We start from the raw sequence: 15,073 nt of genomic DNA, 5'->3' as shown, positions 1-15,073 counted from the left end.
TGTGCGCCTACATTTAAATGTAACTAGGTCGAGCTAAAAATTGTAAGTTTTGCTTTACATAGCAGTTTTATAGTACTGCCGGGCATTTCCTACAAAACATCTTCGCCCATTGAGATTTCCCGATAAATATGTTGGTTCGTATCTGGCGACGAGCTTGCCATTGTTCGAAGATAATATCGTATTTGTAACGAGGAAGGAGGCTGCGTGTACTGGTGGTTTTGTCGGCTGCGGCCGAACCCACCACACTCTCATGTCTGGGTGTCAATGCGATATGAACTGTCATCATTTAAACGGAAATTTTTTTTCAAGCGTTTATTCTGCCTGCAGCACCACGTATAAATAGCATTTTGAAAGTGTGTAATGATGCTCAATCTGATCATTTGTTTTTTCTCATAGCCGCGTCGCCGACCTACTTGGTTGTCGTGGAAAGTGGGAGGTTGGGGCGGCATTATATGCTACCCTCATAAATTGTGCTCATTTAGCTCCATTCAGTGCATGTAAATTTCTGGAACGGCAGGCGTAGTGATGCTGAGTGTCGGCTGAAGTTTTGTGATTGCTTTTTCTCACTTTCTAGGTATTTTTTTGGTTAGATTTATTACAATGTGCTAAAAATGGATTACGATTTTTTATTTTGTTGGTGATCGTAAAATCCCTCCTGCGGTTTTCTGTAGTGTCCTGCCGACAATTCTTACGTGACCGTGCTCCTGGGTATATGCTGCCCAAGAGGACGGACAGAATATTGTGTGCTGCCAACCACCCTCGTCTGTACAGAGCTTACAACGGTTGCATGGCGACGAGAAATTTCAGAAGTAATCTAAACAAATGAAAAAAACATCCCCCTCGCGAGGGGCACGATCAAATGCAGAGCATTTCCGCGGGGGGCGTGCCTGCAAGTCTTATGGATTACGTATTGGTTGTTGTTGTTGTAATTGTTGTCTTCCAGTATAGACATTGTCGATGAAGTCGATGGTGAAACGTGAAACGTGCCGTGAACCCCCTGCCGCGGCTATTACGCAACGTGGAGAGGCTACGACGCAACGTGGCGCGGCTATGACGCAACACAATCCAACACAATCCACTTTAATCCAACCCAATCCAAATCCAAGCCAAGCCAAGCCAAGCCAATTCAATCCAATCCAATCCAATCCAATCCAATGCCCTTCGCGAGATAGTGTCATAGCGCCGAAATCGCGCCACCACATGAACGCGAACCGAACACGGCGAGAGAGGGTGTTGCTAGCGGAGAGAAGGCGAGGAGGACGCGGGGGAGAGGGCGCACCTGTGGCCGACGGTTGAATGAGTCAAGGATATAAGGCGCGTGCGTAACCATTCTGTGTCGGCTCCGTGGAGCAGTCGGCAAAGTGCCGTGTACCTTGCGTTCCGCTCGCAGAGTCGTGGGATCGAAACCTGGCGCCGGAAGATATTATTTCTTTATATAGTGTAGGGTGCGGACTACGTAGTTATGCGGACTACGGACGCCAACGCGGGTGACATCGTGAGTTACTAAAATGCTCTGCATTTAAAATCGGCCTATTACACGCCCTGTTCCCGGTTTCATTTCTTATAAAGAGATATGTTAGTTAGTTTTGCTGCAGAGCACAAGGAAGGGGGTTCGATTCCCGGCCGCGGCGGCCGCTTGTTTGATGGAGGCGACCAGCAAAAATGCCCGTGTGTACGAGATTTCGGCGCACGTAAAGATCCCAAGGTGGTCCAAATTGATCCGAAGCCCTCCAATAAGGCGCGCCTCATCGTCTGCGTTGCGTCGGCGCGTTGAACCCTACAATCAATCAATTTTATGGTTTGGGGTCGTAATATAGGCCTTCCTTGCTTTTTGAGAGCCTTGCGCTATTCTTTAACTTAGACAAGCGTTAATCTTTAAAATGAGCATTAAAGATTAGCGTAAAGGGGCTGGGCACGATATCTGCCGCGGGTGTGACTAACGATGCCCCGTGTAACACACCTTAATACGCAGGCGCGGTCCCCGCTAAAATCACGCATCGTTTCTTTCGTTTGCTCTGTATAATTATTGTCCTCTTTCACACATTCCAGTGGCCGCTCTGCCGTATTCGAGTTTCGGGTGAGCCGTCCTATCTTTCTGCGCCAGTAGTCTTTTCCGGTTGGCCCCCGGGGACGTACCAGGGGGATGAAACTCCGCCGTTTTTCTGTCCCGTGACTGCAGCGATCCTAACGTTTGGGGGCTGTACTACATGCGAGCATAAATGAACGTTGTTGTTGCATCTTATATTTAATACTAGGTTAATTATTAATTACGAAGTTTTTAATATGCAAGTAAACTTAAAACTTGCAGTTAGAGATTGCGAAAATACGAGTGCCACCAGCAGTGGAAAACAGGAACCGCGCCTTTCTGCTTCGCACCGCTGAAAAGGGGCGTTTCTTGTCGCGCCCATAGGTATGCTACGATCCACGGTGTTCCGAGGACCGTTTTTACCACCGTAAAGTCTGTTTCATCGAAACAGACACATTTATGGATTCGCGCCGTCATCACAGATCGTGCTGTACTGAGTGGCGTCAAAATTCTTCACGCCAGGCCGGCATAAACTTCTTTTGGATCCCGGCGGACGAAAGGTACGGTCTGCATGCTGCTTGTTTTGCTTTTCTACGCTTGCACGAGATAGCAGGATGCGGTTGCAGCAGTAGCTCTATAATTTACTCTCGCTCTAGCATACACGTGCACTGTCTGTTTATTACATTGCCATTATTCCAAAGACTACATTAGCTACACACGTTTGTTTATACGTGCGTTATTGATTTAGCGCGTTTAGATCGTGTGTTTTGCATTTTAGCGCAAGTGAATGCGCGGTATGCATCAAAGTGTATATGAGGCAACATATACTATAACTAATGGAACAGTGTGAGCTTATCTGCACTATTTTTATTATCTTCTGATTGCCTGAGTTTAGTTTGTTTTCGTAGCATGCGTTGCTGTTATTATTATTAATATTATTGTGATTATTATAATTATTACCAATATTATTGTTGTCGTTATTATTATCAGCCTGTTTATGTCCACAGCTGGAGGAAGGCATCTCCCATACACTTATGGCTCAAAGGCTGGGTCCGCAGGTTCATATTGCCGCGAACCATACATTGGGTTTGTTTATTTGTGTTTTGCTTTTACCGCCCGGCTGCGCCGGTCTGTGTTATCTCTGCGCCAAGGGAAGCGCGTGTTCCATTCTTTCTTTCTGTGCCGCATCTGTTATCTGTCGTGATAGGGAGAGCATTCCGATCTAACGTGAACAGCCCAGAATAATCTTCTTAGATCTACTATGTTCTCGATGCGAATCGACGTTTCGAGAACCACGCGCGCCGAAAGATAAAAAGCCTGCAGTGCGGACGCCGGAGCATTCGATTCGACGACACTCGCCTGTGCAAGTCACTTTGTTGACCGCTGCTTCGCCGCCTCTGTATTCTTTTGAGTTGTTAGGGGAGCACAAGTTCGCTCCAATAAACGTGTTTCTCGTTCAAAACAACTGCATCGTCCTTGTCTTCCCGACAATATCATGTTGCTAGCACTATGTTGACTAAGTAGCGACTACATCAATTATTTTATTTCGTTTCAATTGTGTGTTCTGCATTTTGTAGTCACGTGAATCAACGGCACATAGCAGAATAAATTTGTAGCAATAACTATACAAAGTAAGCAATTACTTTATATGTTTATAATACAGTCAGAACTATAATTCCGCCACTTATAATTTATAATTTAACCTTCAGTTCCGTCCTTGCAGTTTCAGCTTTAGCACGAGAACGATCGATGTATTCACAAGAACGCAGTTACAGCTATAAGCCGATAAATATTTAGACAGTGCAGGCTGAACCTTTGCTAGGAATTTATTAGAAGTTTTGAAATAAGGTTTTTATAACCGGTTTATTGCAGCGCCCGAGAAATACTTGATGAATACATAGGGCGCCAAAGTATATATGCATGAATAATTGCTTACCGATTCTGGTGTGGGGTGGCTGCTTTTGTCTGCAGAAGTGTATTTTGGATTAGGAGGAAAGGTGGGTCGTTGCCGCCGAACATTATCATCGCACAAATAGAAAAACGTATCTGCGTCTCTTAATAATAAAGGCTGATTTTAATTTAAAATTTGCCTTTACGATTGGTCACAAGTCGTCTTTGTAGCCAAAATCAATTTAAGAAAGAAAGATTCCTAATATATCAGACAACCTTTATTCCGAATGCAGATGCTAGTTGAAAGCAGCAGTAAAGCTAGTATTCATTCTAACCCAAATATACACACGTGCTTGTTGATGTTCCAGATCTCGCGTTTGGCTCCAGTGTGCGATAAGGCAGAACCTGGCTCATTTACCACCTCGACAGATCTACAGCAGCTACCGGCTCTCTCCTGCCCATTTCACCACCAGAGACTACGAGGAACTTGGACAGACAAGGCGCTGGACAGATATGCACTGGCTAGACACCTAATTAGCGTGCGGCCATGTGCCATACACTTTTGTTTGCGACTAAAAGTGTAAAATATCCAAGTTGTGTTTTTACTGTACGAATGGTACATTTAGCAATAAAAATGAAAATACCTGTACTCTTTATCCTTGTCTAGATTGTGTGTACTAATAAACCAAAACAACGTCGTACTTAGAATAAGTGGTACAAAAAGAAGTGGACGCGTAAAACTTCATCAATCAGAACAAAACAATTGCCCTTTCGATAATGTGGCGGATTGCGCAACAGGAAAAAGGTCGTGCGCTGGCCATCTGAATATGTTCCACTCGCTCAATGTACCTTCCATGTGCGTCCCAATTGAATTTGGCGCTAATTTGCCCCCCCCCTCCCCACTCGGCTTTTCAATCCCCATCAATATGGCGTTCCCCAGTGCATGTCTGCAACACGCCGCCATGATTTTAGTACCGCCCCCAAACACGAGGGGCTTGTCTGGCGCTTCGATCGAATATCGCGTCCCATGCAAGGTATAGGAAGTTTCACTCCCCTGGACGTACTTCCGTGGACACCTGAGGAGCACGTCTGATAGCGGACGGCTAGCTTTCACGAAGAAATAGAAATACGAGACTAATGACGCTATCTGTTTAAAAGAACTGATGAAGCTTGCACTAAATCACGAAAGGCTGGGACCATAGCGAAGCTGCCGAATTGCTTTCTACGTGAGCACTTAGAGACACCTCAATACACATTGTACCAGTTTGAAATTGTATATTTACATGTTCCCTCGTAGCTTTGCAGTGTTTTAGTAGTAGTCATCATCATATGCATCGATATTGTCGTGTTCCTCATGCCAAGCACTAAATGCGCGGTAGAGATTGACGTTAGATGAGGCGCAGCAGCGGTGCGTACGGGCACAACGCATGCATGGCGTTACTGGAGTTGCTTCGAGGTTCCGTGGAGCACATGTTGCTCCATCTGTGGCTTCGTTGGTTGGTAGGCAATTTGAGGCCTGCTCGGGATTTTCACTAGCTTTTTTTTGCCAGATATAAGGTGCGAGCAGCTGACGCTGGGCGCGAGCCCCGACGCCCGCTCTCACGTGCGCACGGTATTTTATTGCTCTGCAATGATTTCGCAAGTTTTTTTTTTTTTTTTTGCTTAAGCCTCTGTGCGGGCTGAGGGCACTCAGCGGTCGCTCGAGGCACGCGCTCTTGAGTATTCGGAAATTTGTTGGTAATATAGTTTTTATTTGCACTTTATTTGCAATTTATTGGAATATGTTTAACACGTTACACGACGCATGCGTTACGAGCCACATATTGGCGCCAGCTGCCATAGCTTCACTCTTACAGAAATGTTTTCAGGTTTGCAATTTATTTCATTATGGTTTGCTTTGCTTTTGTAGGCTTTCTCTTCGTCCCAAAGGATGCCAAGCGTATAGCTATATTGCTATGGAGTACCGCACCCTCCCAATTGAACCTTAGGACAGCCCGCGCCGGCTGGAAGGTTTTCCGAAATGACTTCTTGAGAAACCCGCTGGATAGGAACCACCACAGATGTATTTTTAGTGTTTGCATTCTCAAAGCACAAAAAAGATGAAACGCGAGAGCCCCAAAAACCTTCCCTGCCGGTGCTTCTCTGACTGCGTTTTCGATGCATAGTAGCATTTACGAAGTCACCCGAAAACGTGGGCTACAGAGCAAGTTCCACTGACCACTCGTCACTCCTTTTGCTGCTGTAAAACTGAAAATAGAAGTATCGCCAAGCCGATAAAGCCCCTCACACACTCCGTATCAAGCAACCCTGCGACCGCAATCCCCCACAATGGCGTCGCGTGTTCGTTTTGTTTTTCTTTCGGTAGGTGGCGGCAGTTTTGCATAAGGTCTATAGAAATAGCTGCAGGTAAAATACCCTAGTTACAAGGGAAAAATAGATGCGAACATAGGACGCTGAACTTGATCAACGTAAACCATTTGCCTGTCTTTAATCCAAGGCTACTCATGCTTCGCTTGCACGTAATCCTACGGATAACAGAACAGACCCTGTCATTTTTCTCTGAGGTTGGTTTACCCCAATATGTCCTCAACCGTGTTGGATAGTGACCACGAAAGAATATTTGGTGAGATAATGCCAGTCTTCAGATACAACTAGTAAAAGGAAGCGTTCATAGACTATATATTGTGCATAAGCAAAGCAAACAGGGAGCTAGTAAGAACTTCGTCAAAGTTTGGTATCCAAACGGGCAAAGTAGGATGCGTTTGACGGCAGCTTGTCATAGGATTCTTAGAATTTCGTACGCCTGCCTTAATAATTGGCCTCCTGAGAAATTTAGAAGCACATTCTTGAAGTCCCCTTTGAATGCTTTGATTTCTACAGAGGCAACCAAGGCTACTGCAATGGTTGCCCCTTCTCCAACCACGCAGTTGTGATCCAGTCTCGCGTATAGACTGAGCAGAAAGGCAGAAAGAGCTGCGGTTACCCTCTTTTTTTACCAGTGCTGGGTTAATTGCTTCGCGAGCAGCATAAACCAGAATTTTTTGCTGCCAAGAGGCAGTGTTTTGTTTTTCATACTTGAAGTGCTCATGGTGTCACGTTTTTGGCCAATGGCGATAGTCGAGTGATAAAACACTCGTCTCGCAATTGGGAGGTACCGGGTTCGAATCCTGGTACCGCCGGGTACCCACCGGTTTTATTGATGTGTACAGTCGTGCCTGGTCAAGTGCGCACCCCACGAATGGGAATTCACCCCAGAGAAACTGCCTTTATCCTAGCGAGGGGCCCCTAACCTTGGTCCATCTGGCGGTGTAAGGGGCTCCTCGCAAGGGTAAAGGATGGCTCAGAGGTAAAACACTCGTCTCGTAAGCGGGAGGCACCAGGTCCGAATCCCGGGCGCCAAATACCCACAGGTTCTTTAAGAGGCACAAGGGTTTCCGTACCGTGGCTTGTCTTGACGGTGGAACAAATGCATGGAGTTTGACCACAAGCAGCCATGCGTTCGAGGGACCATAAGTAGGTCCCTCGAACCCCTTCGGGTGGGGTCTTGGACCGCTTTTACCAGTTGTACCAGTTGAAAGGGTACCAGTACCAGTACCAGTACCAGCTTGTACCAGTTGAAAGGGTACAAGCGCTCCCGTTCTCGTCATGGGACGAAGGGGTTGTGCACGCAGTTACTACTGTGGCAGAGGTGGTAGCTTCCTCTGGAGCCGCTTGTCACCCACCAGAATAAAATACTGGAAACCGTTCCACCACGTCAGTTTGTACCATGGGGTACGGTAATGTGGGAGGCCCTTCGCAACCGCTGGGCACCAACCAGTAAAAAAATGGTACACGCACCCCCGCACAGGGGCTCTCGTTCTTGGGAAGTTACCCGACTTTGTGGGGAAATGTCCCGGTGAACAGGTTCGTACCTTTTGCAGAGCAGCGACGGCTCAGAGGTACAGCACTCGCCTCGTATGCTAGAGGCGCTGGGTAAGAATCCTGATACCGCCGGGCACCCACCAGTTTTTTTAATGGGTACAGGCGTCCCTGATCGAGTGCGGACCCTTGAAAGGGTATTCCACGCCTAGAAAACTTCCTTTATCCTTGCAAGGGGCCCCTGACCCATGTCTATGTGGCGGGGCCCCGCCCATCACGCCGCTTTGCGCCATTGCCGGGGGGCGTATTCCCAAACCATATCCCGTAGGGGCCCAGGCCAACCACACCCCCTAAGCAGGGGCGCAGCCAATGAGGTTAAAAAAATTGCAATTTTTTAACGGCCTTGGACGCAGCACCGTGACGTCTCTACCTATATGTGCGCGACTTCATGCGAGGTGGATTTTTTTCTTTTTTCCCCCTCCCCTCATTTCGGCTGCTTTGCGGGCGGCCGATGGTTTCGCTCCGTGGGCGGGGCAGGCCTGCGGCGCTGGGGAAGCTGATGCACATGTGATAGAAGTTAACCTTTTGTACCTGAGCCCCTGATATCTCCGCGCTCTTCTTGCGCCCCTGCAAGTTGACGCTGACCTCCGATCGTGTTCCTAGATAAGCGCTCGGCTCGGTGCTCGAAGTGCGCGCGCGCAGATGGGCGCTTTCACGTACATGTGGCAATTATACAAGTACCGGAAAGCAAACACTCTCATAAAAATGAAGACAAAAATTTGTTTTGATCTTTTGTGATCGCGCTGCTTCGCCGCGGCCGATGGTTTCCTCCTAGATGGTTTCCTCCATAAATTGTTATGACCAGCAGTGCAAATTATGCAGAATTCATGACCGAGTGTAAAACGTGTACATTTGAGCTGGTGTCTTTCTTATCAATGTATCACCCTTGCAAGAACGATTCACACCTTCCAACGAGAGCTTCGCCGCTGCGACATTCCACAATAAAACACAATAAAAACAACGTAGTCTACTCTCGCTACCAGACCACTGCTCGGTCGTGATCTCTGCGCCCTCAAGCGTACTTTTTTTTCTTTTTCTTTTTTTTTTTTTTGTCTCGCGTGAATCGGCGTGATGGCGGCTGTGTTGTTGCGTCGTTTTTTAGGTCGTCGTTTTTCAGCAGCGGCCGGTTAACCAACGGATCGCCAGCGATGCGACATGGTGAGTGTGGTGAATACATGGAGGAAGTCTTTCCTCCATGGGTGAATGCATACGACCAGTTTGTTACGATTCAATGCTTTTAATACCTCTACGCTTCCTTCTTTGCTGTCCCGCCCCGAGACTGTTGTCGTAAGGTTTCACACTCGCTCCGCGAGGACAAATTAAACGAACGATCCTTGACGAATACGAGGAAGCGTCTACAGACTATGCACAATCGAAGAGCCCCAATAATATTCCATGTCCTGCTTCTTCCGCACAATGCATCACATTCGTTGTGGTGTTGCAATGCATTCAGAGGCTGTTAAATATTACTCTTTATGCCTCTGCCAAATATAAATACATGACGAATTTGTTGTCAAGGTGCGTGCGTATGACCAGCGTACCAAGCAGGTCCAATAATCACACCAGCAAACCAAGAAAACCAATGATTTATTTATGCATCAAAACATAGACTGCTTCAGGAATTTTTGCAGTATTAAATAGCGGCAACCCTGTTGCATGTTCTCCATATGAACATCTCATCATGGTTAATAACTATGATTAATTAGGTACTAATCTGGGTACTAAAACTTCATCTTCTGAGGCATCGGGAGGCATAGCATTGGTGAGGATAGGCCCGTACAGTGAAAACGCGGAGCAGCGCCAGATTAGGTGGTCAAGGGTGGCGAATACGGTCATCCGGCAATGGGGACAGGTGGAGACCCCGTTGGGTAAATCCATTTTCTAGTGATGTGGGGTGTGAGAGCTGCGTTGGCCCTAGCTTTGTCGACGAATACTTCCGCAGAGCGAGGCATCGGGGGAGCCAGGTAGCCAGGAGGGGTAACGGAAGAAAGACGGCACTTCTGTGCCTGGCGTGCGTGATCAAAAAAACAATTCACAATTACTGCTTTTTTTTTTTTAAACTTACCCACATATTCAGGGCTGTGCTGCACAGCTCTGGTGTAATGTGGAAAAGCCATCCATGCCAGTGGTGTAACTCTTCCTATTGCTGGATTCCTCACCATCTTCGAGACCCAGCCGAAGCACCAGCCATTGCATTGGCTCTTCCTCCTGTATTAGCGTACTCACAAACTTGCAGGCAGCATGCGGGTGCTTTTCCTTAGGACTTTCACAGCGACCATTTCCTTTCAGTGGCCCTAGACTGTCATTGCAGTGGCCCTAGACTGTCAAAATTTGCAAACTACCCTCACCAAAATCATTTTTTCTTAAAGGCCAACTGCACTAAAATTTCAACCTCTTGAAAACAATATTTATGTATGGTCGGCTGAAAAAGAAAGCGAGATGAAAATACAACAGCTGAAATACTTGCGTGGAAGCCGCAAGCGGTCAGCAAAAATCGTCGATTTTGAAACCAAAATCGAGAAGAGCGCAGCCATTTAAAGTGATGTTGCGGCTGTCCAGCGAGCGGCCGGACGGTCAGCAGCTTGGGAGCGAGCCTGCGCGCAAGTTCTGCGCGTGCATGGGGCAGCAAATAGGTGAAGTGTTCACAGCAGAGCTCGACTGGTTCTCCAGTTGCGTGGCTGGCTGGAGAAAGGAGCCCCCGTCGGCTGGAGCATAACAGGCGCGTCATGGCTGTTTGTGATGCGCTGGCAGGTGTAGCATGGTCTGACGCGGAGCTTTCTTCCGACTGATTAATGAAGCGTTTCGCGGGGCCACCACTAGTGTCCCAGCTGATTTGGTGGTACCAACGCCGCCTGTATAATTATTGCCTAACACGTGAGCGAAAAAATGGCCAAACAGCCACTCTCCTGTTGCTCTCTCCTACCCTTCCCTGCTCCGTAGCCTTCCTTTGTGCTTTCATGTCCGCCGGCCAGCACCGCTTCTCGGAAACTATGCAAAATAGTTTAAAGTTTGTTTAGGGTTCCCCAGGTGGCGCTCCTATGCCTTGTTTTTCACCATGCCTGTCTGTCTTGGTCTGTCCCTGATAAAACCGCCTTTGCCTCGGAGCAAAATCACTTGTGCTGCCGCAGGCTGGTGCCAGCTTTGCGCTCTTATCTACTTGAATCACGGGCCCCAAAATTTTCTCAGTGGGGCATACCCCCCTCTGTCCCCTCCGCATTTCGGTCTTGTTTTCTCTCCGCTGTTCGCACTCCGCATCGGTATGCACTTTTAAAATTGAGGACTGTACTGTAGAGGCGTCCGGACAGCGTGGCGGAACCCTTAACTGCTTATCCTTTTTTTTCTGTAATCTTCTAAACTTTACAAGCACGTGATATTTTTCTAAAGTAATGGTGGAAGCGAGCGCCTGAATGAAAAATGTGCAGGCAATTTTTTCCTCCCTAAATCCTCCAGAGAGAAAAAAACATCAGTAAAATAATGGCTGCACCTTCCTAAAATATAGTTTTTCTGTTCACTATTTATCTACCTGACAATTAATATGTTCTTACACATATATTTCAGTTCCTCCTCCGTCAGTTATCTTTGGAAAAATGCAGCAAGTATAAAGCGAGCAACATGTTGAACGAGATCCCTAGCGCGCCCCAGAACTATTACCCCGTCGTGCCTAAGATGTGACCGAAACGGCTCTTGAAACCCAACAGGCAAGCCCACAGACACGCGTCATAAAAGTGGGTGCAGCGTTTGCGACTCCAGAGCAGTGATGTAAGGCGAAATGTCCGCCAGCGCGCACCACATAGCGGATGAGTGGCTGAACTAAGCGTCCCTACCCTTCCTATTGAAAAGCATGCGACGTGTCAGGCAATGTTTATACAGGCGGCGTTGGGTGGTACTTACTACAAATTGATAAATCTGGCCGAGCTGAAATGTGAGTACCGTTGGCCTTTTATGAGTAACCCTGACCATTCCTTGATTTTTACAGGTGCCATTCTGTCACGGGGCATGGTGGACAATTCCTATGGCTGACCATTGATGACAATGACGAGGGAGAAGCTGTGTGGGGGCGAAGCCAGCACTGACTCTCTCATGGCCATTTTGTAAATGATGTAAATAGATCGCTCATAAACTTCAACCACGGTTCGTCTTATCTGCTGTGCCACAACATTACAATTCTTTGCTAAGTTTCGCAGTTGCTACAAATCCTGTTGTAGAGCAAACCTTTTATTCACGTTAAAGGGGCCATTAGGACAAAATACCAGTTTCACTCACACATTGGGTGTCTTATAGAGCCCCTACTGCTTGCCAAGCAGCGAATGCTTTATTCATTGAGAGATTACACAATTTAAGCCAAAGTTTCAATCCTCTCGCTAAATAGTGTCTCTTGTGATGTCAGCGATGATGTATCCAGGGCAGGCATTTGAAATGAATGTTGAGCACGTTAACTAGGGCTGCAGCAGATGGGGAAACCTTGCCTTGTATCCGACAAGGATGCAACATCTTGCGGTGACAGGCCTCCGCGTAGGCGACGCAACTGCATACACTACATGGATACGTGGGCCTCATTATCATTCCCTCTTGGACTTCATCTGCGAAGTGAACATTTTCATGTTCAATTATTTTTTGTCATCAACTCCTACTCCCTCATCTATGCCCTGTGGCAAAATAAATGCCTTATTTTCATTTCTTCGTTTACCGCTGGTCCTCTAGATGGCGCATGAATACCACTCCCCACTGTCCATACTCCCTTTGTTTTTGAGCGTATGTGCACCTGGCTTGTATTTCTGGCTTGTCTTTGTTACAGCATGTAGTAATCGTTTCGTGAAATATAGGGTATGCTCAAGAAATAGGGTCATGCAAGACGATGTCGCTTACGCCAATCGGCCAGTGTTGTGAGAAAACTCCAATGCGCCATACTGCTGAGCAGCTCTAACAAGCGTAGTGTGCACAGCACAACAGTGCACACTGGTACTTTTGTTTAGTTTACATAATTTTTTCAAGTTCCATTGTTCACCCGATTCTTACTATTATAAAATGAAAAAAAACTTGTTTTTCAAGCTCATAAGCCCTGCCTAACAACTTGCGCTTGCTTTTGCTGGCCTCAGCCAGTTGCACTGCGTCCCAGTGTCATACTAATGAGGCAGTCATTCCAATGAACCACACATTCATTTTTTCTTCATGGACTAACAGGGATTTACTTTTTCGTGACGTTTACAGTGAAACCTCATAAGAACTGAAAGGTAGCTTTGTCTACTAATAGTAACGTGATGAAAACAAATAACTTGCAACCCCTGTTGTATCCCTTACTCCATTATGGCTCATTTTGTTGCCTCGCATGACCTTGTCACACTTGCTGAGGAAGTGACACGGCAACACCAAAATGGTCAGAAATGGAAAGACATTCTGCACTTCAGCCAGACAAATGATGACTAGCCAGGGATCACGGCATGTGTAACTTTGCCTATGTAATTTGCTTGTGCACAACTGCTCATCCGTTATACTGCATCGTTTCAAATTGTGGTAACCGGACAACGGTGGCGGTGGTCAATCCCACGGGATATGTCCCAGGGGAAGACGAAGATGTGGCACGACATGGCCTGGATTAGAACATGGCCAACAGTGCTGGACTAGGTGTGCACAGCGTGACATGCTGAGGATCGGACCTTGGGGGAACGGGACTTCCAGTAAAGGTGTGGTTTTCCAGGGACCCCGTGTCTTTCTTGGGAACCACAGTCGGGTGAAAGGACCCTGGTACTAGAAAATAATGCCCTGCCATTACCTCAATGTGATTAATTTTGATCGGCCCATAAATCTCAAAGTTTTCTGGTAACACAAGTGACCATTCAACAGAAGTATTTCGTAGCGTACAAATTTATTGCGCTCCATTTTTCTGCACATCCAAAGATGGCCCAGTGTGTCGCAGTCACCGTGGCCATGGTCAGCTGCAAAAGAAGCAAAGTTTCACTTCAGATGATGGTCAGCTGAACTCTGAATTACATGCAGTAGCTACAGGGCCGTACCCAGAGGGGGAGTTTGGGGGTTTGAACCCCTCCCGAAATCTTTTCCAGGCAGCATGTAAGCAATACTTACTGTTGTTTCGGGAAAACTACCTCCTTCCCAAAATCCAGACCCCCCCCCCCCCAAAAAAAAAATCTGGCTATGGTCCCGAGTAGCTATAATGGGAATCACAAGTTGGGTGCCACATGAAAACAGCACCAAAGAATTGTTGATTAACCGGAAGGATAAGCAGTCTAATTTCGGGTTTAACACACCAAATAACACTTTCACCTGCATGCCTACCGTTGAGTTTACATTACAACTGATTTGCATGACTCAACACTTGCACACACACACACACACACACACACACACACACACACACACACGCACTACTTCTCAAGCAGCTCTTAGGTAGACAACAGGGGCCTTAGCAGTTGGAAAACAACATTTGGCTTAGAGAGAGCTGCCACCTTCAGGGTAAGATACTTTCGGGACTCCCAGAATGAGTTTTTTACAATTTGTCATAGAAAAAGCAGTGACACCCTGCACCCTGTAGCAACAGACATGCCTTGCACAAAAGCAGTCTATACAGCATCTGCGAAAATTGCTTGGCTACTCTGCTTCATAATGTAAAAATACTGTGCCAGGTCTGCATACTAGTGACTGGGGTTTGAGACCTACAAATATTCAGTTTATTTGCTTTTAAGGTCTTAGATCCCTGTTTCATGGAATGCGTTAGGTACGGAAAATTGTGACAATCACAGAATTGCAAAAGAAAATTGGAGCACACCAGGAAAGGGAAACGGCACCATTGAAGGAAGCGGGTTGCTGCTGCACATGCACTACCACCACACTTTGAAGCCACCACGGATGCGGTCACAAAGTTTAGCAGCAGATAAACAATGCCCGACTACTTTTGATCTGCTGTTGCAATGTTGTTTGTCTTTGACAAAATGTAAGCATTTATTCAAAGTGGAAAAGGTGATCATTTCACAATAACAAACACAGCTCACAGTAGACATCTTTGGAAAAGAGACTATACTCGGGCAAAAGTTAAGAACAGAAACGGAAGCTGCCACTGTGCCTCATCACCACACCCGGATGCTGCTCAGCGCGGCACAAACCGTTCTTGTTTTTTGGACTTAATATGCTCATAAACTACTGCAGTGACAACAAACTACATCACAAAAGGCAGACAATATCATGCATTCATAGCAATTTCCTTTCAAAATGCCCGTGCCAGTTGAC

At 46.7% G+C, this 15,073-nt stretch overlaps 1 long non-coding RNA gene across 1 annotated transcript; it reads left to right on the top strand.

The window, feature by feature from the left end:
• The first annotated feature begins 8,883 nt into the window (after positions 1 to 8,883).
• Positions 8,884 to 11,960, top strand: LOC144139315 (uncharacterized). Its single transcript, XR_013316146.1, has 2 exons — positions 8,884 to 8,992; positions 11,811 to 11,960. It is a non-coding gene; the product is annotated as an uncharacterized LOC144139315 (long non-coding RNA).
• The last annotated feature ends 3,113 nt before the right edge of the window (positions 11,961 to 15,073 follow it).

The sequence above is a fragment of the Haemaphysalis longicornis genome, unplaced genomic scaffold (genome assembly GCF_048455015.1).
Source record: "Haemaphysalis longicornis isolate Haplotype H1 unplaced genomic scaffold, Haemaphysalis longicornis Haplotype H1 scaffold_5, whole genome shotgun sequence".
Classification (NCBI taxonomy): domain Eukaryota; kingdom Metazoa; phylum Arthropoda; class Arachnida; order Ixodida; family Ixodidae; genus Haemaphysalis; species Haemaphysalis longicornis.
This window is presented reverse-complemented; position numbering and strand designations above follow the sequence as displayed.